Source organism: Armigeres subalbatus, chromosome 2 (genome assembly GCF_024139115.2).
Source record: "Armigeres subalbatus isolate Guangzhou_Male chromosome 2, GZ_Asu_2, whole genome shotgun sequence".
Classification (NCBI taxonomy): domain Eukaryota; kingdom Metazoa; phylum Arthropoda; class Insecta; order Diptera; family Culicidae; genus Armigeres; species Armigeres subalbatus.
Window position 1 is genome coordinate 199442953 of NC_085140.1, and position 24780 is coordinate 199467732.

Consider the following 24780-nt stretch of genomic DNA (forward strand, 5'->3'; position numbering starts at 1 on the left):
TCAGTCCGCAACTTTCAAGCTCTGCTTGGAGCTCTTCCTCCTTCATGTCGTGAAGTCCTCGCAGCAAGGCCTTGAGCGGCTTCGTGCCGGGGTGGTCATGAGTGTAGTACTCATACTTGTGGACCTCGAGGAACTCCACGACGGATTGATGATGGTCCCTGTTGGCCGGCATCACTTTCACGCCCTCGCTGCAGAGCCGAAAAGTACATTTCAGCCCCTTAGCGATCAGCTGGCGAATTTTTGGTCGTAAATCCGGCGGATCGCCCTTCACAAACACGGGCGGGCACTTCTCCTTCCGCTCCGGTTGCACCTGCGGCAGCTGCGATTGCTGCTTCTTCCTCTTTTTCGGCGGATTGCCGGCGTCATCAAGCGGCAACGGCGAGAACACGTTGCTCTGCAAAAGCTGCTTGGAGGGTTACCCGCGCCTCCAAGAGCAGTGCGCTTAGGCACTTTTCCAGCGACCGAATCGGCCACCGAGTCTCCCATGACGGGTCCGGGAGAAAATAACGCCAACGCGACAAGCGAAAACGTAAACAGCGAAAGAACGAGAAAAAACACTTCGAAAAAATGCGCGAGCAAAAAACACGTCCGTACGTGTTGCTGTCTCGAACTGGAATGGGATATTGAATAGTATAATATCCCGCAGAACAATCTTCAAATAAAATTTTGCCGTTGGAATTGCTTTGAGCATTATTCCATGAACGGTGTTTGGCATTGAAGTCACCAATTACGAAGAATTTTGATTTGTTGCGAGTCAGAATTTGAAGATCAGCTTTCAACAAATTCTTTTGCTGCCCATTGCATTGAAAAGGCAAATAGGCTGCAATGAAGGAAAATTGACCAAAATTTGTTTCAACAGAAACTCCCAAGGTTTCAAAAACTTTGGTTTCAAACGAAGAAAATAATTTATGTTTGATACGTCTATTAATGACGATGGCGACCCCACCACAGGCGCTGTCAAGACGATCATTTCTGTAGATAAAATAATTGGATGGAGAGTCCTGGTTTTAAATACGTTTCAGTTATAATGGCAATATGCACATTATGAACTGAAAGGAAGCTGAATAATTCATCTTCCTTACCCTTTAGAGAGCGGGCATTCCAATTTAGAACTTTCACACAATTATTTAGATCCATTAAAACGGAGTCCTATAACATTTTTTTGTGTGTACTTTATACCAACCTGAACAGCTTCTGGTATGGTATTTGCTTTGAACATTGCATCAATCATGTGATGCAATTGTTCAGTTAGAAAATAAAAAGCGGAAACAGACGGGCTACCTGAATCGGCAGCATGAAAATTATTTTCCGTTGGGAAATGAGTATAAACCTCACTTTGAGAAGAGAAATTTTGTCTACCAGCAGCGATGTTTGCATACGTAGGTACATTCGAAAAATTGGAATTTACTGAAGTGCTTGCTACCCGTTGACGAGCGGCAAAATTTGTTTGTGAATTGTGGTGGGTATGAATTGCTCGACCGGTAACCGGTTTCGAAATTTGAGCGTTTGGAAAATTTCTACCCGTCGAATCTGGGATCCGATTGGAATTTCCCGTCATCAATTTTGCACGGGAATTCAAAACTTTTTTGCGTGAAGGGCATTCCCAGAAATTGGATTTATGATTGCCCCCACAATTTGCACATTTAAATTTATTGGAATCTTCTCTCACAGGACATGCGTCTTTGGCGTGAGAGGTTCCACCACAAATCATGCATTTAGCATCCATGTGACAATGTTTGGTTCCATGACCCCACTTTTGGCACTTACGGCACTGGGTGGGGTTTATGAAATTTCCCCCAGGCCTGCGGAAATGTTCCCATGTAACACGGACGTGAGACATAATACAGGCCTTTTCCAAACTTTTCATATTATTTAGTTCACTTTTGTTAAAATGAACTAAATAAAATTCTTGAGAAATGCCCCTCTGGGAAGTACCAGAGTGAGATTTCTTTTTCATCTTAATTACTTGGACTGGTGAAAATCCAAGTAATTGAGAAATCTCATCAATTGATTTATCATCACTGGGGAGACCTTTCAAGACGACTTTGGACAATCGCTCAGTTTTGTCGTCGTATGTGAAGAATTTATGGCGCTTCTCAGTTAAATACTGAAGAAGACGTTTGCGATCGTCAAAGGATCCCGGCAAAACGCGGCAGTCACCCTTCCTAGCAATCTGAAATAAAACCTTGATCCCCTGAAGGTTACTCAAAATCTCATTCCGGAAGCCAGAAAACTCGGCAACAGATACCACAATTGGCGGAATCCTTTGCTTTTTCGCATGAATCGAATCACCTGGGCTAGAGGTATATTCGATTTGCTCAATTTCATCATTAATCAAATCGAACTGATTGCTCAGTTCGATTGGAGAAGAATTAATTCCGATATTAGAGTTAGAAGGAATATCTGAATTCTCCAGCTTCCTTCCATTTTTCCGCGCTTTGGCAGGACGGTCTTGAAACTTTGTTTCTTAGAACGAAGTGGAGAATTCAGAGACTCCTTCCTCTTGTTTTTATTAATGCTCATGGCTGAGCGTGGAGACGTGACCTTCTAAGAGGTTTTTTCCCAGAACGGTGTCCCTGCAGGATTACCACCGCTTGTCGGAATTTTACTTCCGCAAACGGGTCCAACGTAAAACGAAGGCACGGGTCCTTGCAAAGATCGTAACGGGATCAGTGGGTACAAATAGCGCTAAGAAGCACCGTTGAAATTAAAATAGTATTAAAAACTTCCTTCCGCAAAGAGAGAAAGAACCGCACAGCACGAAAGCACGATGCGGTTTGATTTTGAGCACTTGATTTTTAACTGTCTTTAATTACCGATCACCGTAAATAAGAGGCATTGTTTTTTATCCGTGTCTATTTATAATCTCCGGCATGAATACCGTAGTAGATAACAAAGAAAAGCATTGGTCAACTGATAAGGCTCATCAGATCATTAGTTTGTTTACTTAATTTGATATGCAATTAACTGTTATACGCGGCACGAGTAGGTTGGTGTCTCAACTAGAAAGGATATGCTAGTGAGCAGCTACCGTAGCGGTAGTGTTCATAGCCGTCAAATAATAGCATCGGTATCTGTGCTTCGATGGGAACACAGGTTACCAAATCAAACTGTTACAAGGCATTGATGATAATTTTAAAAATCTTCGAACAGGCCCTCAGTGAGGTACGATAGTTATAGTATACTAACATTTTATAGTATACTAAACTTTTCCAGCTTGTAGGGAATACACATTGACGAAGTGAATGATTGAAAAAATTCGTAGAGGAGTTAGCAGTACGGATTGACATCTTTTCAGTGATGCTGGTGGAAAACCATCCGGGCCAGAACTATACGGAAACTTCAGCTTATCGATGGCTTTGTCTACTTCCTGTTCTGATATGTATGTCATTTCAAAATTGAAGGCATCTTGAGGGGTGCCCTCTACAGCGTGCTCGAGTGTTGTTGAGTGAGAAATGTTTTCGTTGAAAGCACATTTGATCTGCATTGCAAAAACTTCGCATTTGTCACCGGCGCAATTGGCTGATTGTTCGTCGAGATACATCGATGTTGATAGGCCATCTTTGTTTCGCTTAGAATTCACAAAAGACCAAAACCGTTTAGGGTTTCTACGAAGATTTCGATCAGTACGAGTTTTAAATCGATCATAAAGAAAGAGATTGTAGTTTCTGTACCCATGACTAGCCCGGTTAAACTGCCCCTTTGTCTCTTGTGACCGACGATTACAGTACAGGCGAAGCGAAGCAGAGTGTCGACGTTTTAATCAGCGCAGCCGGTTATTAGATCATGGAGATTTACAAGGTGCGCGCCGAGGCGGAACATGTCTGGCAACTGCCTGGAGAACAGAATTGGAGAAAAATTCAACAGCATCGTCAACATCGCGGATCTGCAGAGTGTTTCTTGAGTCTTGCTATTTGAATAAAATGTGTAGTTCATGTTTCATCCAATTATTTCAGATATATTTGACATCAATACAAATAAATTAGTTGGGATGAATCACACTTCCATTCATGCATAAAGGAAAATAGGTATATTTGATTTGCTTCTGCGTTCAGCTCCGTATACCAACCCAACCGTGTTGCCTGTAAAGACTAATCGCATTGCTCTAGTGTAAAGCCAATCCGAAGACAGGATGTCTGAATATGTTTTACATCATGCTTTTCCTCTGGAGCTTAGTGAAATACGAGTAATCTAATTCCCACTTGTAAACTAATCCAATGAACGACGTTGTCTCTTTCTAGAAATGGACGACATGTTGGTGCACCACTGCAACAAGAACAGCGTCTACGTACTGGATTCCAGCTACCGATACCGGGTGAGTACTGCGCTCGACAAATTAACTCCCCATCAGCAACCTTTCCTGTGCCTGCATTTTGGCATCCTTTCAAACATCAAACCCTTACCCAGGAGCGAAATACCGAATATAATATCGGTAGCTATCTGCTACCTTTATTGCACAAATTCCGCTCCATCCCGATGCGATGCTAACTTCACACGAGGAAGCAACCAATTTGCAAGTGAAATGGAATTCTTTGCTAAAGGAAAACTTTCAGTCCGACATCAAAGTGTCGTTACAGAATTTTTCCTTCCGCTGTTGATGTTGATGCTGATGGTGACAACAAACGAACGACGACAAGTGACATTGGAAAAACATTTTCCTCCTCCTTTTCCTCGGGGGTGGATCTGCTGTGACACCAATGGGTTATATTAAATTGAACCCCGCTGGATAGGTAGCGGTAGTTGACAGGTTTCTAGATGAAAGAAAATCTCTTTACTTGCAAATCTTCCGAGTAGCAATTGTGTCTTTGACGCGAGGGACTGGTTAGCGTTTGTTTGAATAGAAAGAAGGATGAGCTGGATATCTAATCAGATGACATTTTGATGTAGGATCCGTCGTTGTCACATAGTGTTTCAAATAGAATCAAATTGAAAAACAAGCGTTTTCGTTTTTCTCCTACATAAAAAAATGTTCTGGAGATGTGTAAGTTGTGCAATAAAAAGCATAGTCTAAGAGTCAAGGTTTAAAAGGCAAGAGCTTTTGTGTAGATTGAGAATGAATAGCTAATCACAAGCTCCACTTACCGCGTTTTCTGTTCAATCACGGACTAGCAACGACAAATTGTATGGTCATGATGGCTGTTTTCTTGCATTAGTTTAATTGACATTCTTTAAAACCAACAGTAAAATCCAATTAAAACCCTGTTATAATCCGCGAGTTAAAAAGAAGCTTGTTGAACACGCAAAATTAAACTTCATTTTATTGTGTTTGAAAATAAAAATTAATGAATTTGACTTTAACCACTCGAAGAATTTTTCTACTTAATCGGTTGAAAGTACAATCTGTGTTGAAAAAAACATCTTTCTGTCAACGTAATCAAAATTATCAATTATAAAGAATTCTAAGAATCATCTATTTACAACTCAGTATATACCACTATTACTGCAACAAAGAGTTTCATAATTAAGATCATTAATGAGTGGTACACGAATTTTCATATAAATGGACAGTCTTCTCAAACTTTCAGAAATATACATTGATTGAGGTTTGTAAACACTTAAAAAGAAGTGTAGACCAATACCATTTGTTTTTAAATAAACGTAGGCAATTCTACCTAATCCTTATAAATACACGTTAATAAGTTGAATATAATGTCTGCATTGAAGCAAAATATCAATATTTTTCTTAACAATTATTGCTACAAGAGAGAAGAGTTTTGTTACAGTATTCATTTTATTTCGCTCTGTAACATAAGTTCGAGTAGGTACGTTCTGTGCAAGCCTTCACCAATTTGCTTGACGGTTGAAGAAATCGTCCAACTTCTACATCGGAAAATGAGCTTTAATGTTGACTTGTTCATCATTAATAATATGTTTTTTCTCCTTTCCCAGAAGAAATTTTCGTTCCTCCCAAGACACTTTCTTGCGCATATTCAATGCTCTTGTTACACTCAACCCAGTACGAGAGCCTGTGTTCAATCGGCCATGAATTCAGTAGAAACGAGACTGTAACGAAGAAACAACGATAACACGACACAAAGCTTACGAAACCTGCATTTAGCATATACTGCCGTCATACGCATATATGTCCCATGTTTCCTGGGATTTCCTATGTACATGGGACATTTATGCGTATAACGGCAGTATAGGTCGTATACGATTTGATTGATAATATTTCAGAGTCATGAATATTGTACTCTGCAATTCACAGTATCATTTTGGAACACTTTGCGAATTCCATTGATGAATAAATGTTATGAAAATTTCCGATTGCAGATATCGCTCGCAATAGAGTTCACATTTCAGTCCAGGTTTGTTTAAAAAACCTAAACCCAAATTGAATAGACGTGATGTATGAATACTAGTTTGTTATACTTGTCAAATGATTCCACACTGTAACTCAGAAACCGTTAATGCGGCTGCTTAAATTGCATATTCTACAGAAAGCACGTTTCTTGAAGATCGAATATTTTTGATCTCCTCAGGGGCTGTCCATTATCCACGTGGACCACCACATATTTCATCCGCAACCCTTACACTTGATTTCGATCCGTCCAACGTTGCATACATCAGTCGTATCAGTTTCGCCGGAAAACTATGTTCTAGTATAATTTGTGATAATTCATTGTGCTTCACTGAATCGTACGCCGCCTTGAAATCAATAAAAAGATGATGTGTCTGCATGTTGTTTTCCCGGAATTTATCAACGATTTGTCTCAGGGTTAATATTTGACCCGTCGTTGATCGGCCCTCACGAAAAACACTTCAAGCGGCCTCAATCTGTTGAACAGATTACAGGACATAATTTTGTACGCCGAATTAAGAAGGTTTATTCCCCGGTTATTATTGCAATCCAGTCTGTGCCCTTTCTTAAAGAAAGGGTAAATGAGGCCGTTCAACAAGCTAGCAGGCAATTCATCGTTTTCCCATAATTTCGACATATTTACTTAATACTTGATGGGCTGCAGCTCTTCGATGAACCTACGCCGAATGGAGTATCCTTCTCCACTGGACTCGATCCTGGGCCAATCGCTTCCAGTCGCCCTGAACATTGAGCGCCATCAGGTTCTCTTCAACTGCAAAAAGCCATCGTGTACGCGGCTTTCCACGAAGCCTGCAGCCTCTTTCGGGTTCTCTATTAAATATTATCTTTACTTGACGTTCTTCCGGCATACGAACAACGTGAGCAGCCCACCGTAGTCTGCCGTGTTGTATAAGCCTAATAATATCCAGCCCTATATATAGCTGGTACAATTCGTGATTCATGCGACGCCGCCAGATACCGTTCTCTTGTTTACCGCCGAGTATTGTCCGCAGCACCTTACGCTCAAACACTCCGAAAGCTCTCCGATCAGCCTCCTTTAACGTCCATGTTTCATGGCCGTATAAAGCCACCGGAAGAATCAGAGTAGTATACAGCGCGAGTTTTGTTTTCGTTTACAGACTACGGGACTTAAACTGGTTACGAAGTCCGTAATAAGCCCTATTTGCAGCTGCAATACGCCTTTTCACCTCGCGGGTAACATCATTATCGCACGTCACTAATGTTCCAAGATACACAAATTCTTCCACCACTTCAAATTTTTCACCATCTAGCACCATTTCACTACCACCACCACTAATGAACCCACGTTGATTGCCAGCAACCATGTACTTCGTTTTGCTGGTATTGATCGTGAGTCCAATCCTCGCTGTCTCCCTTTTAAAAGGCACAAAAGCCTTTTCCATGGCACGGCGATCAATTCCGATAATATCGATATCGTCCGCAAAACCCAGGAGCATATGCGATCTTGTGATAATGGTACCGCTTCTTTGCACGCCAGCTCTCCTAATCGCTCCCTCGAGCGCTATATTGAACAGTAGATTCGAGAGTGCATCACCCTGCTTTAATCCATCTAAGATAACAAATGACGTCGATATTTCATCCGCAACCCTTACACTTGATTTCGATCCGTCCAACGTTATACAAATCAGCCGTATCAGTTTCGCCGGAAAACCATGTTCAAGCATAATTTGCCATAATTCATTCCGTTTCACTGAATCGTACGCCACCTTGAAATCAATAAACAGATGATGTGTCTGCAAGTTGTACTCCCGGAATTTATCAAGGATTTGTCTCAGGGTAAACATTTTATCCGTCGTTGATCGGCCCTCACGAAAACCTGCTTGGTATTCGTCGACGAAGGACTCTTCAAGCGGTCTCAATCTGTTGAACAGAATACGGGACATGATTTTATACGCCGAATTAAGGAGGGTTATTCCTCGGCAATTGGCGCACTCCAGTCTATGCCCTTTCTTAAAGAGAGGACAAATGAGGCCTTCCAACCAGCTAGCAGGCATTTCCTCGTTCTCCCATATTTTCGACATAAGGGAACTTCATAAAGCTGCTCACTGTCATGTTATAGAAGTTTTCAGCTCTTTAACAGCTTTTTTAACCGCATCTAGTGTAGGTGACTCCACAGCTTGTCCATCGTCGCTAATATTTATTCTGTTCACCGATGTACCGTCACTTCCACTATTCAACAAAGTATCGAAGTATTGCTTTCCCCTGGCAAGATTTTTTTATCCCGGATGGACTCTCTATTTAGAGCGTATATCACGGAAATCAGGACTTTTTTTTAAGAATCCAATTTTATATTTTTTTTGGTTGAAATTTTGCATATAGGTTTTTTATAATCCGAGAAGGGTCGACCGAATCATTCGACCGAAGACCGAAAATTGTTTCGCCGAATATAACACTTGAACAGACCAAGAGGCTGAACGCCATTTGGGCGAAGGGTCACACAACCGTATTTGGCGGGGAAGGGTCGTTTGGCTCAAAACCCATTCGGCCGAAAGCCATTTGGCAACTAGGTCGAACAAACTATTAGGCCGAATCCCATCTTGCCGTAATCCATTTGACCGAAAGGGTCATTTGGCCAAAAGGGTCATTAGGCCGAAAGGGTCATTAGGCTAAAAAGGTTATTTGGCCGATAGGGTCATTATGCTGAGGTTGACTTCGGGGAAGTTGACTTTAAATAAAATAAAGAATCTATTGAATAAAAAATGTTGACGGGAAAGTCCAATTATTCAACACAGCGGTTCTCAACCTTTTTCTTGAGAGGTACCCCTTCGCACTTTTGCATAAATTGAGGTATCCCCTATTTTTTGTGTGCATCAAATGAAAATAAGTGTACCTCATAAGATATATGAAAAATGGAACCGAAAATTAACGGGATATATGACTCTCGTTGACTGAAATTTTCATTATATCAAACTTTTGAAGAGAAGCTTCCGACCCTCTTGAAAAGCGGCTTTCAAGCCTCTTAAAACGAGGCTTCTAAGTATCTTGGAAGAACGCCTCTGTTTATCTTGAACGTTGGCTTCCAAGCCTCTAGAAAGATGAATTCCGAGCCCCTTGAAGAAAAGCTTCCGAACATCTTGAAAGAAGGTTTCCGGGCCTCTTGAAAGGAGACTTCCGGGCCTCTTGGAAGGAGGCTTCCGGGCCTCTTGGAAGGAGGCTTCCGGTCCTCTTGGAAGGAGGCTTCCGGGCCTCTTGGAAGGAGGCTTCCGGGCCTCTTGGAAGGAGGCTTCCGGGCCTCTTGGAAGGAGGCTTCCGGGCCTCTTGGAAGGAGGCTTCCGGTCCTCTTGGAAGGAGGCTTCCGGGCCTCTTGGAAGGAGGCTTCCGGGCCTCTTGGAAGGAGGCTTCCGGGCCTCTTGGAAGGAGGCTTCCGGGCCTCTTGGAAGGAGGCTTCCGGGCCTCTTGGAAGGAGGCTTCCGGGCCTCTTGGAAGGAGGCTTCCGGACCTCTTGGAAGGAGGCTTCCGGGCCTCTTGGAAGGAGGCTTCCGGGCCTCTTGGAAGGAGGCTTCCGGGCCTCTTGGAAGGAGCCGTCGGGCCTCTTGGAAGGAGGCTTCCGGGCCTCTTGGAAGGAGGCTTCCGGGCCTCTTGGAAGGAGGCTTCCGGGCCTCTTGGAAGGAGGCTTCCGGGCCTCTTGGAAGGAGGCTTCCGGGCCTCTTGGAAGGAGGCTTCCGGGCCTCTTGGAAGGAGGCTTCCGGGCCTCTTGGAAGGAGGCTTCCGGGCCTCTTGGAAGGAGGCTTCCGGGCCTCTTGGAAGGAGGCTTCTGGGCCTCTTGGAAGGAGGCTTCCGGGCCTCTTGGAAGGAGGCTTCCGGGCCTCTTGGAAGGAGGCCTGGCCTCTTGGAAGGAGGCTTCCGGGCCTCTTGGAAGGAGGCGTGAGGGCCTCTTGGAAGGAGGCTTCCGGGCCTCTTGGAAGGAGGCTTCCGGGCCTCTTGGAAGGAGGCTTCCGGGCCTCTTGGAAGGAGGCTTCCGGGCCTCTTGGAAGGAGGCTTGGGGGCATCTTCGAAGGAGGCTTGCGGGCCTGTTGGAAGGGGGCTTCCCGGCCTCTTGGAAGGAGGCTTCGGGCCCCCTTGAAAGGGGGCTTCGGGCCTCTTGGAAGGAGGCTTCTGGGCCTCTTGGAAGGAGGCTTCCGGGCCTCTTGGAAGGAGGCTTCCGGGCCTCTTGGAAGGAGGCTTCTGGCCTCTTGGAAGGAGGCTTCCGGGCCTCTTGGAAGGAGGCTTCTGGCCTCTTGGAAGGAGGCTTCCGGGCCTCTTGGAAGGAGGCTTCGGGCCTCTTGGAAGGAGGCCTCGGGCCTCTTGGAAGGAGGCTTCCGGGCCTCTTGGAAGGAGGCTTCCGGGCCTCTTGGAAGGAGGCTTCCGGGCCTCTTGGAAGGAGGCTTCCGGGCCTCTTGGAAGGAGGCTTCCGGGCCTCTTGGAAGGAGGTTTCCAAACCTCTTAAAGGAAAGTTTCCAAATCTCTTAAAAGGAGGTTTCCGAAGCTTTTGAAAGGAGGATTTGGAACCGGCAAAAATTCTACCTACAGATATCTGGAACTGCAATGGGAAGCCCTCTTTCTCCAATTTTGGCTGATATTGTGATGGAAAAATTGCTACACAGATCAATAACAGCTGCTAACATTCCTCCGATATTCATTCGAAAATACGTGGATGACTTGTTTCTTGTCCTACATAAAGATCAAGTAAATGCAGTATTAGCAATTTTCAATACTCAAAACTCCAATATCAGCTTCACATCGGAAGTTGAGCAAAACATGTAGCTTCCTTTCCTCGATCTACCAATATTAAGGTTTGATGATGGAAGCGTTAAAACTGATTGGTATGCGAAACCAATTTCTTCAGGTAGAATTATGAACTACTTCTCCTTCCACCCCACGGATCAAAAACTTGCAGTTGTCAATAATTTCATTGGCAGAGTGCGCAACCTACACACTTAATTTTTTTCACCGAGATCTCAGCATTTTTTGTTTATTTTCCCGAGGTGGGCACCGCCGAGTTTCAGCAAACATGATTTTTGCCGAGATCTCAGCAAAAGTGACGTTTCAGTTGCTGAGATATAGTAAATATTTTGCCGAAAATCAGTAATAAACCAAATTTTATGCCGAAGTTCAGTTCTGAAATTTACTGAGCTACAGCGGTGCCCGATTTTGCCGAGCTCGAGAAAGAAAAAGTTAGTGTGTAAATACCATTCTAAATGAACGTCAACAAGATCAGCTCATTCATCACCATCTCAGTAAAAACAAATATCACGACACGCTCATCAATCGACTACTACATCAACCACCACGCTTCGAGACCCCGGATAAACCCACTATCTTCAGATTCATCCCATTCATCCAAGGCTTAACACCAAACATCAAAAATATCCTTCTCAACAGTGGCTTGAATATTGGTATCTCACACAGCAACAGCAACACAGTAGGACATCTTTACAAAAATGCGAAGGATCCGGTATCAGAGCTCAACAAAAGCAACGTCATCTACAGGATTGACTGTACGAATTGCCCTAGTAAATATATCGGTATGACGACTAATAAGCTCAGAACCCGAATGTACGGACACCAATCCAACATCAACAAACTGGACAAAGGGTGGAAGGGTATCAATACACAGACCCAGAAGTACTACAGCTCCATAAGAAATCAGCCCTGATTAACTACTACATCACCCATCAACACCGCTTCAACATCCATAACCCCACAATCGTCGATAAATCCTACAAGAAGCAAGCTTTGCAAGTGTTAGAGATGTGTCATATTGCCACTACCTTTAACACGGTCAACCATCGGACGGACACCAACAACCTAAGCTGTGCGTACGCAAATCTTCTCTTCACGATCAAAACACAGAGAGAAGAGAGAAATGCGTCGTCAATAAACCAAGATTATCGACACGACCCACATGACTTAACAACAACACAACCCACACAAACATACTTGACCACCCTAAACCACGAACACCCGACAGCGATATTATTATAGTTCAGCAACTGGCAACAGCTGGTCATTGTAGAAGTGTATCGTAGTGACTTACTGTGTAGTGCACATCCTGTTCTTCACCACCCACCCATCTTGTTTACGGTGCTGGGACAAAGTAAGATGATATCATACATTCCCCCCCACCCCCCAAACACTTGGTATACTAAACTCGATTTTCTAAATTTCAAATGAACAATAGGGAAGCTAGTGCAGTTTACCCCAACTAGACCTGTGCGCCGCCGCACCACGCCGCCGCCGGCGACACTTATTGACGTACGCCGACGCCGGTCAAGGTGTCGGCGGCGCGCCCTACGCCGATTGGCTTCACGCCGCTGAATTTCGTATTTCACGCCGATGATTGGCCAACACAAAAATCACAGTATGTAGTGCGTTTGCATCTACCGGACCAAGGGAACCTATCAGGCATTGACTGTATAGCTGTTACACCTTTTGCAGATTTGTCACTTTAACCGGCATTGGCGTGTTAAATGCTAAGTCATCCAAGATCTTCTTGGCAACAGACCTACAAATCATGAGCGTAGCGATGAACTTCTAATCTCAAATGTAACTTCATGTGGAATACCCTCGATCTGGTCACATTGGGTGGTTCATAATCTTTTTAAAGATTTGAATGTTACATATCTTAATTGGTCTAGTGCTTATATTTGCGGCTACAAGTCAACACTATGAAAGTTGAATTTGGATTCCTAGCCTGGTATGATTTTTTTAAATTTCCCTGAGCATGGAGTATTATTGTGATAGATTCGTGATATGCGAATGCAAAAATGGTAACTTGGCTTCAGGAGCTGGAGCACGATGGGACACGTGACCCATCAAATTGAACATTTCCATTCACTCCTCATTGTAGTTAAAATGCCAGAATTGTTCTAAGAAACGGGTTTAATTTATTTTTATAAAAAAATCCCAAAGAAATTTCTTGGTTTTCCTAAAATAATGTCCAAAGGACATCCTGGAGGAAGTTCTGAAGGAATAATTGAAGAAAGTTCTTAGAGTTTTGAGGAATTTTTGGATTCATCCCCGTGGATGATTGTCTGGAGAAAATTCTGAAGGAATTCTTGGAGGAATGTCCAACAAAATTCTTAAAGAAATTTAAGAATGTCGGCAATTTCTTTAGGAGTTCTCTTGAAATTCGTACGGAGATATCCGAAATTTCGTCCTAGAATTTTGGAAGCAAATGGCGGAGAAAATTCCGAAGGAAATACTAGATAAATATCCAAGGCAGAGTAGAGACACTTACGCGAAGATAGAGAGAATCTCCTTTCAACAGTGTAATCCAACAGACTAATAAATAATTCAGCAATACTTTATTTTGATATAACAATACCCACATAAATTTCTGGGATTTCTTGAAATATTTTCCGAAGGAAGTCTTGGAGAAAGTTCTGAAGGAATGAACCTGAAGAAATTGCTTACAGTCTTGAGGAATTTCTGGATCTATCTTCGTACTCATTTTTTGAGAATTTTCCGAATCCCTGGAATCCCTGGAGAAAATTCAGAAGGAATTCTTGGAGGAATGTCCAAAAAAAATCTTGAAGGAATTTAAGAATGTCGGTTATTCATTTGGAATTTATATCTTAAAAAATCGTCCTAGAATTTTGGAAGGAAATGGCGTAGGAAATTCCGAAAGAATTATTAGATAAATTTCTGAGGGAATGGAATGTCTTATGGAATACCTGGAAAAGTTTCAGAGGAATTGTAAAAATACTTTTCGAAGGAATTTTTCAAAAGTATGTGTGTATGTACAGTTATCCATCATTCTGGCTTGAGTCTTGCTCTGCATACGGCTCCACCCAATATTACAGTCGAATTTAAAGACCATTCTGCTTTCCATGCACTGCTGTATGAAGGCCAAAAAACGCAGGCAGCAGACCCGTAAGCAGAGACACTTACGCGAAGCCCGCGAGATCTCCTTTCAACAGTGTAATCCAACAGACTTATAAATAAATTCGCCATCCTTTTTGAGTTTTTCGAGGGGTAGCTTCTTTGAGGAAGGGCGCGTCAAATCCATTACAACTGTGGGGAGTGTATCCATCTACATGGGTAGAAATTTTTATTTCCAATTCCAAAAAGAATTTTTGAAGGAATTCCTGATGGAATTGTCAAGATCAATCTTAGAAGAATTTTTATAAGAATTCCTTAAGATATTTCCTAACATAAAATAAAAATAAAAACAATTCCAAAGGGACATTTCAAAGAAAAAGCTGGTTTCATTTGAGAACGTTTTTTGAAGGAATTCCTGAAGAAATTCCCGATGGAATTCCTGACAGAATTTTTGAAGGTATATTAGAATGAGTTTCTTGATGTCTTACCGAAATAATTCCTGAATATATTTTCTAGGGAATTATTTAAGGTATTTTCGAGAAAATCTGTAGAAATTTTCGAGGGGACTCCTGCACTAAATTCCTAAGAAATTCTTGAGAATATCCGAATATCCACTATCTCGATATTTTGGGAGTTTTTCTTGGCATGTAGTCTTGATTTTAGAGACAAAACTGACCCAGTTAACATTTTGATACGTATAGCTTTTAGTATAAGTTGTCTTATACAAGCAAGTAAACTTGTATATAATGCACTGAATCGCTATATACCTACTAAAGTGGAGACCATATGCGTACTAAACAACGAATTTCTTGAGTTTTCGTAAGCATTATTACAATCTAGCAAACACAAAAAAAATATTGTTAACAAACATGTCTCGAACATTTGACCTTTGGAACCATCGCATAATGCTCTACCGATGTGCTAAATAGCAACTGTTGAAGAGCAGCAACATTTTGACAATCATAATCTAGATGAAACTCTAGTGTTGACGATATTCCATACGATGTCTATCACATTTATACGATTCAAGCACTATGTTGTTGTACGTACAAATGTAGCTTGAGTCTTATATCGAAACTTTTTGTAATTGTTCCGATAACGTTTATACATAAAACGATTGCACAGCATCCCAAACGATTCTGCCACTAGTGCAGTTATTTTCATTTGTTTGAAGTTTAGTTGTTTTTTCAATGTTTGGCAGAGATACGGAGCACAAATCGGCAGGATTTATAAAACGGGAAATAACAACATTTATCCTATGGAATCAAATCACATCGGATAGAATGAAGTAAGTAGAAATGAAATTTATTTTATCGCTGAGCTACAGTGGGTTTTGGTCAACGCGCAGAAGTAAAAACTATTTACGTACAACGCACATCCGTATACGATTTTTATGAAAACACGTATGTGGATATACGATATTTGCGATTCAATCTGACTAACTAGGTATTTTTTATATCATTTAACGATTTTGTTAAACACAATCGTTAATATTCTATATGCAGGTATTACATACGATAGTAATCATATTTGGGCTATTTTTATAGTGTTTATCATTTACGAGTGTGATAAAAAAACTATAGTATATACGATCAAATATATAAATTTGGATTAGACCATCAGGTCTATTAAAAAAAACTTTTATTATTCTTAATAAACACTTTTACACATTTTTGCTTAGCTTATCACTACTGATCACTGCTAGAACGATGTTAACTACTTAATTGCTGATAACTGAAAGAGGCCGATCGAAGGTTCGATCGGGCTTTTGTAACCTAAACTTGCTGACAGGGCAATCCTATGGGCACGTTGGTCGGCTTGGACTTTGGACTCGGATGGTGTGACTTGATAACTGCTGATCTGGTAATTTGGTTGGTGGTGATTGAACTGGTGCGTCACGTAATTCCTCCGGGGGGTAAGATCGAACGTCCTCGTTCGATTGAGAAATGTTGAACTTTTCCGACTTCTTGAGTTTCCTATCCTTTTTGAGATGTTTTACTTTGATAACGACTTTCTTCCTACGGAAACAAATAATTGCGAACGTTATGATGATTATTGTTGTGGTTGAGAGACCACCAAAAAGTCCATAAAACCATTTTTTTTGTTCAAATTGCTGCAGCTGAATGTGGTCAATGCGATGTCGATTGTTTGAAGTCTCCAAGCTCAGAGTTGATAAGTTTCGTTTCTGGATTAAGTTTCTGTTGATTGACAAGCTCGGGAATACTCCTGTTAACTGAACTGTGCTGCTGAATGTTTCCTCTGAAGTGAATGTGTTGTTTGCAATGGTAAGAGTGCAATTTTGGAAATGTAATAGGAAATTTCCGGTCAGTTTCCTATCATGGGGTCCACAGTTTGAACTTAAGTGTTCATTTATTGCATTGTTTACAAGTACCTTGTTTCCAGGTAGTGCTATGAAATCGGTAGAGTTTGTCTGCAGTACTGTGCAGTGACTTTCTAGCCCCATTATAATTGGGAAGAGGCATACATCTGAGAAGGGTGTATGTCGTGGAATTGTTGGATAACATTCTCGGGATGAATTGTGCTGTAGAGCTTCCTCTGCGATTTCACGATAAAGTTGGGTATTTCCGTTATAAGTGTGTTATTAACCGTTAGTGGTATGACTCTAATTGATTCGCAATTTTGTTGGTTTTCGGGACTTCCAGGATATAAATCAAAATGTCGGGTTTGCTAACTATTTTTGGTTTCGTATAGCTTAGTGCTTCCTCGGGGAAATTAGTCGTTATTCCTTGCTCGTTAAAAATAGTTTCAATCAGGAAAATTTCCTTAAGAGTTAGTAACTTACTGTTCGACAGTGATACTCGAGCTCTCAGGATGGCGTCTTCGATCTTTTCGAGGATGTTGTTCATCGTATCCAGGGATAGGAGAAGCGTGATGGCATCAGTCTCTTTGAGAATAATGTTGTTGACTGATGTGAGTTGGTTAACGGTGTTGGTCATCCTTGAAATCCTTTCGTTGATGACTTGATTTACCTTGATTTGTTCGTTTGACTGGTCAATCAGGGTGTTGAATGTGGTGTTGATTATCCGTAAATCGTCTGCGTCCGGTGTTCCCGCGAGCCATTTCCAACCTTTGCCGATGATGTCCCATCGTTTTGGTCTGTTGTTCCTAACTGGTTTTAATTTATATAGATTGTCGGCTAACTGTCTACTTTTCCTAATGATTAGATTTGACATTGGTAGGTCTCGATCGATTTTCCTTGAAAACTCTAAAAACAAGGCAACATTTAACTCTAACATTGTTAAATTTATGGGATGTAAAATTTTGATAATTCCTGTTTGAATATAGCAATTTTGTTCTTTGAGTAATAGTAACGGATTTTGATGAAGATCATCGATTTCTAAATACTGGCCTAACGCCTGTCCTATTAAGAGAAGCAATAGAATTCTAAACATGTTCAAACTTTTTTCAACCTTTTTATTTTATTTTTGTGTCTCTTTATTTTCCTAGTATTTTGAATGTTTTCTCTTCTACTTGGCTAGCTATTGTGGGGACTGCTCTTGGATCAAGTTTTTCTAATATTTGGCTTTACAAATACCTTTGGCCTTCTTCTATTATGGGCGGATCTTCCTTATTATGATTACTTCTGGTTTGAACAAATCTTGCTTTTTCGATATTACGTTTAACTTTGGAAAAAATGTCTTTGGCTTCTCTTGAAATATCCTGTGGATTAATTTGGTTGCGCTGGTTAAAAGGACCTCGTTCGGTGCGAACAGAGTTGCTGAGTGTATGCTGGAATTATATAAGCAAATACAGATTGAAATTAGTTCTCGCGTATTTAGGTTAGGAAATTTATGTTTATTGGTGTTATAGATTTCTATTATAGTTGAGTGAGTTTTTCGACTTGTCCATTACTCTCTGATGATGAGGCGTAAGTCAAAGAAACTCCTAAATGAGCCAAAAAGTCTTTCAGTTGAAGTGATCTGAAAGTTGTCTCGTGATCCGTAACAATTTGTAATGGTGTACCGTAATTTCCAAAATATCTGGCGAGAGCGTTTTTAACATCTACTAGGTTTTTCGAGTCTATTGGGATCATCTGTGCGAATTTAGAAAAGGAGTCAACCATTGATAGAAAGCTATATGAATTGATTGAAAAAATATCCATGTGCACTCTGTCCATCGGTTTTGTTGTTGCTGGCCTTGGTGAAATCTTGATGTTGTATGGCTTACGCTCATACTTGTGTGTGTTGCAAACCGTGCACGTGTTTATCGCAGTCCTGATCCTGTTGTGCATCCTCGGGAAGAAATAGGCTCTTTTCAACTGATTCTCCACCTCCGTAATTCCGCGATGTGCTCTTTCATGTTCCTTGGTGATGAGCAGGTTTTGTCTTTCTTCGGTGCAAACATCTTCTACTTGAAAATGGGTTATAACAAAGTATCCGGAGCTACTGAAATGATTTTTGTAACATTGTTGAATGAGGTTTATTAGAATTTCCGGGGGTAAAATGGCTGTCTGTTTTCCGTTATGGTACTTTTTTAAGAACGCTGTCATCGTGGTTTCATCATAGCCTTGCATACTGATTGTAGATCTCCTGTAGTTTGTGAAAGGTGATTCGGTTGCTTCTATATTCAGTCTTGAAATTTTGAATGTGATTTGATTTCTATAATAATTGATAGGTCTTTCCGTGGAATTGATGAAGTAATCATCGGAAGTTTCGGCGGAGTGTACCGTTTCCAGATCTTCAGATGTGTCGTCAGGTGTAATGTCTGCGTTTGAAGAGGGGGAATGGTTTGCCATCGAATCGGCGTCTGAATTGTCAAGTTCGTTTGCATTGAGTTCATGTTTCCTGCTGATCGCGTCAGCAACTACATTGGTTTTACCTGTTCTGTATACAACGTCGTATTCGTAAGTTTCCAATTTTAGTTGCCATTTTATAAGTTTTTCGTTTTTTGTCGAATTTTTAATGAAAGTGAGTGGTTTATGATCTGTAACTAGAGTGAATTTGTTTTCGTGTAGGTAGTTTTTATATTTTTCGACCGCCCACATTATAGCTAAAGCTTCTTTTTCCGTAGTGGAGTAATTTATTTCTGTTTTGTTTAGGGTTCTACTCGCAAAGGCAACAGGTTTTTCAATTTTATCGAACATTTGAGAAAGGACAGCACCAAGTGCGTAATTACTGGCATCTGTTGTTAATATGAATGGGATGTCAAAATTAGGATATGCTAGAATCTGGTCTGAAGCAATAATGTTCTTTAGTTTTTGGAATGATTCTAGATATTCTTGATTTCCAAAAGTCAACTTGTTCACCCTTTTTTAATATTTTGTGAGAGGTTTTGCTATTTTAGAATAATCTTTTATAAATCGCCGGTAATACCCCGGTCATCCCAAAAATTGTTTGATTTCTGCTTGAGTTCTTGGTAAAGGCCATTCAAGGATTTTACTAACTTTATCCGGGTTAGGCTTAGTTCCGTCTGGTGTAATTATGTGTCCTAGAAATTTGTTTCACGTTTCAAAAATTCGCACTTGTCAAGCTGAATTTTGAGATTGTAATTAGCCAGTCTTGTCAAAACTTTGGAAATGTTTTCCAAGTGATTCTCTAAGTTGTATCCCACTATTATAATATCATCCAAATAAACATAACAAATAATGCCAATGAAGCCAGCAAGAATGTGATTCATTGCCCGTTGAAACGTGGCAGGAGCGTTCTTTAGCCCAAAAGGCATTCTTGTAAATTCGAAGTGCCCTTGTGCTGTCGAGAATGCAGTTTTTTCCATGTGTTCTGGGTCCATTTCAATTTGATGAAACCCAGATTTCAAATCAATTGTCGTAAAGTATATCGATTTTCCCAAATTGTCAAGTATTTCCTCTATTTGGGGAATTGGAAATTTGTCATCTATCGTCTTTTCGTTAACTTTTCGGTAGTCAATTACGACTCGTATTTTCTTTTTACCAGAAGCGTCCATTTTTTTGGGAACCACCCAAATCGGGGATGAATAGGGGCTTATCGAATGTTGTACAATTCCATGATCAAGCATTTCCTGAATTTGTTCTTCTACGTCTTTAGTGGTGTGGGTACCTGTATGATTTTGTGTAAACTGGGTTATTGTCTCTGGTATTAATTCTGTGTTTAATGGCAGTGGTTGCTGTCAGTTTTTCGTCTGTTTTTAGTAGTGTTTGTTGGTTTTTCAATATGACGTCTATTAGTTTTTCTTTTTCAAATTTTGAAAGATGTTCTATCCTTAATTGTTCAATTGCTGTTCTGTCTAGTTTGGTCTTTGTGTCCAACGGTATAGGTGCTAATGTCTCAAAATTGTTAACGTTCAATGATAGTTTTCCGATTTGTTTAGTATTGGGAGGATCTTTGGAATTGGTGCTAACTGCAATGGTCGTCTGAAAATTTTGTGACTGATATAAACCGGGTTCCAGAGTTATGTCTTTTGATAGCTGAACTGGTTTCCTACAAACCAATCACCATTTTGTCGCTCTTCAGAGTGATCAGATGGTTGAATTGTTCTGAATTGGATGTAATAAAATGTTTCGAAAATGTTATTATGGTATTGTTGATTTCGAGTGTACCTAATTTGTAGTTAAGCTTTCCATTGTACTTTGAGAGGGTTTTGGAGCCAATTAGTCCATCGAAGAAATTGTGAAAATCTAACTCATAAAACAAAAGTGGTGGTAAACAATCAATTATTGGGATTTTGCCTTTCGATGAGATAATTTTATCATTTTTAGCGCATTTTACTGTCAGGGGTTTCGTTTTCACAGGGTCTTTAAGAATACCAGGTTTTAATAAATTCGTGTTTGCGCCAGAGTCGATAAGCAATTTCAAGGTTTTGTCGCCATATCGTAGGTTTAGGTAAGGTAGGTAATTGTGGTCTAATCGTCCGTGTCGCTTGGGGCGTTTATTGAAAAATTTACGTCAATTTCGTTATCTTCGTCCCCGCTTTCGATTATATCGTGGTTATTCAATCTTTTATTAAGTGTCAATTTGGATCTGACAGACCCTATGTCCATTCCTTCAGTCGACGTTTCAGGGGTATGGGTATTCTGCTGTCTAGTATTGGGTTTTTGATTCTGATAATTTTCTTGTCTCGTGTGTTTGGAATTTCGGTCAAATTTTTGGTCAAATTTTTGGGCAAATTTAGGTTTGGATGAAGGATGAGTTTGAGTCAAAGACCTATTCGACTCATTTGAACTGAATTTGCATATGAATGCATATGCATTTTCTATTGTTTTTGGTTCTGCCGCCTGGACATAACCAAAGTAAGGTTTTTGCAAACCACTAATGTACGCGGCTAGGCTGTACTCATCGATGAAATCGTTAATCGCGTCCCAGTGCTGGTTGTATTTAGGATTTTGCTTTGCTAATGATTTAATGTTGTAAACTAGTTGTTTACTTCGCTGGTAATGCTTACTAACACTCCCATCCATCTTATTATGCCAAAGTTGGCAGTTGTAGGTAGAGAGTTCTTGCTTGTCACCAAGCGCGGCTGTTAAGATAATCTTAATTTCGTTAAAAGTTGTGAAATTCCCATTTGTACATAATACATCTTTCGCGTGGCCTTCTATTTTGTTACTGATCGCCGTAAGGTAAATTTGGAAAATTTCTGGGCTAACTAGGTTCTGATAATAGTTCAAGGATTTTCAGGCGGTTTCGAGCCACCCCTTTAGTTGCATTTTATTCCCGTTGAATGTCGGTAATATTTTGATCGGATCAGGGATGCGAAATGGATCCCCCAACACTCTTGGTTCATGAACCTGTGGGTTGGCATTAGAATGTGATGCCTGGTTAACGTTTCGCTGCTGTAACATGATATCCTGCTGAGCTTGCTTAGCAGTAATTCCTTCAATGGCTTGCATAATGATAGCCAATTGTTGGTTTATTCCTCCAGCGGGTTAGATGTGCCTGGGTGAGGTTCCATCGTTAAACTTTGCAAGGTTAATTCTAAGTTTTGTACGGGTATATGCGAATACTCTTCCGATACGTCACTTGTGTCTGAATCAGAGCTTGAATCGTTTTCCCTCTGTATGAATAAATTGCGTGCTTTCTTAATTGCACTTTTAACTTTCGGCATTAGTCGCCGTGTGAAAAAAGACTTGGCTTGATCTCTATCTTGTAGTGGACCAAGTTGCGACGGGAGAATCGTCTATCTTGTAGTGCGATTTCCTGTAGAGAATAAGCGCCTATCTAGTAGTACGCAGATCTCCTCGTAAGTAATTCTTGGAAGGAAGGTAGAAATAAATTAAAAATTACTCACGGTTGCTGTCGTGTCCGTAGGTACTCGGTTGACGATGCTGGTGCTCCAGGTGGCTAACAAGGGGGGGTCCTCAAGTCCAATGACGGCTACGCCTTCAGTCACTGATGCGTTGAAAATTTTCACTAGAAAAATGTTCTTCCGCGGAACCACTTTACAAGAGTTTTTTAATCACTTGCTTCCACTGTTATCTCGTTAGTTCACTCAACCGGTTTCCGGACGGCTGCGCCAAATTTGGATTAGACCTTTTATTATTCTTAATAAACACTTTTACACATTTTGCTTAGCTTATCACTACTGATCACTGCTAGAACGATGTTAACTACTTAATTGCTGATAACTGAAAGAGGCCGATCGAAGGTTCGATCGGGCTTTTGTAACCTAAACTTGCTGACAGGGCAATCCTATGGGCACGTTGGTCGGCTTGGACTTTGGACTCGGATGGTGTGACTTAATAACTGCTGATCCGGTAATTTGGTTGGTGGTGATTGGAATGGTCCGTCACGTAATTATATACTTTCATATATGATCTGTGGTTTACTGGGGAGTTTGTTTCACCACTGTCCAGAAAATATTTAAATTTCAATAGCAATTTGTTTGAAACATCCACTAAAAAATCCTTCATTTAAAATTCTGTCGGAAATCTCTTCAGGTTCTCTTTTGGTTATTCCTTCAAGAATAGAGTCGGATAGTTCCTCCAGGAATTTCTTCGAAAATCTCTTTAGAAAAGCCACAGGAATTTATATGGATTCAGGATTTATGGATTTATATTCATCCAGGGATTCCATCAGAAAACCTTCCGAAAGGCCTTTTAGTTATTTTTAAGAAACTCCTTTGGAACTTCCTCCAGGAAGTCCTTAGAAAATTCCTTCTGTAAACTATACAACATTTCTGCCGGAATATCTCCGGAACGAATCATAATATGGAGGAATTTTTAAAGGAATTTTCGAAGAAACCTCTGAGGGAATTTGAGTGTTAAATTTATTGTTAATTTAAAAATATAACACGTAAACAAATATTAAAAAAATTAATGAATTTACAAACAAAATTTCCTAAGGTTTTCCAAAAGAATTTCATAAGAGATTCCCGAAAGAGTTCTTAGAGAATTTTTAAAAGAAATTTGCGGAGATCTACAGGAATTTCTGGAAAAGTTGCTAAAGGAATTGCAGGGAGGAATGTCCGAAGGAATTCCTAAAGGGTATTTGGAAAAAAAATCCTGGAGAAAGTTCTAAATACATTCCAGAGATAAATTTCGAGAGAATACCAAAAATATCTTCCTAGAGTTTCAAATGAAATTGTTGAGGAATTACTGGAAGATTTTTTATTAGAAATTGCAAAACAAATTCCTCAAACGAATTTCTAAGATAAAAACCCTGAGTCTTATTCCAAAGGTTTTTTTTTCCAAAAGGGATTTCCGATTGTATTCCTAAATCAGTGTCCGTAGGTATTCTATAGATCTTAAAAGATTTTCCATTGGAATTTTCTAAGGAATTCTCAAAAGAATTTACAAGAAACTCCTAAACAAGTTTTCCAATGAATTTCCAAAGAAATTCCCAAAAGACTCCGTAAAGGAATTTCCGAAGCAATTCCTATGGAAATTCCTGAAGGAACTTTTGAAGAAATTTCGGAACGAATTTACGAAGAAATACCCAGATAAATTTTCAAGGGAATTCTTAGAAGAAGTTCTGAAGGAATTCATTAGGGAACATCTTAATTAATGCTTAGAATTCCTTTTTTGAATTTTCTGAGGAATATCTTGAGGAATTTCCAAACGAATTTCTGGATTTGTATCCAAATTGCTTTCCAATGAACTTATGTGCTGTGATGCGGCAATGTCCTAGTGGAGGATGTGATGTAAACTTTTGCTCTGGACATACAAGCTACACCTATGTTCACCTCATCAGTCTGACTGTAGCTAGTAATTGTACAAAAAAAAATAAAAAGCATCATCTGGCTTGCTGCGTGAAACTTTTTTTCTCAGCTCAAAATTCTTCACGTCGATTCACGCCGCCGCCGCCGCCGCCGAACATTGCTTACGGCGTGACGCCGTCGACGCCGCCGCCGCCGGTGTGAAAATGGCCTTACGCCCACGTGACCTTACGCCCACGTGACCCACACTTCAATCGACAGGTCACACAATGTACCAGTCCACTTTTGTACCATTGCAATTTATTAACGTAAAAAAATAAATGACAAATGACAGGCCCTGATGAAGATCCAAACCCCCGGATCGAAACGTTGGCAATGATTTGAAATTATCAACATTTTCATGTGACTGAAAGCCGAAAATCCTGAAAATTAGCAACTAATCCAGTCGAAATCCCCAAAAAATATAAAATAAAAGTTTTCAAAGAAATCCTATCGTCTAGTTATGTCTTGAATTCATAATGAAAATCGACGTATCGTGCAGCTTCTAT

General features: G+C 40.5%; 1 protein-coding gene across 1 annotated transcript in view; it reads left to right on the plus strand.

Annotated features, from left to right (window-relative positions):
* The window catches only part of LOC134211490 (uncharacterized), a 709859-nt gene that overhangs the window by 396907 nt on the left and 288172 nt on the right, over positions 1–24780 (plus strand). Inside the window, exon 4 of the transcript XR_009979029.1 lies at positions 4242–4315. The gene's annotated coding sequence lies outside the window, so the exon portion shown is untranslated. The remainder of the gene's footprint in view (positions 1–4241; positions 4316–24780) is intronic.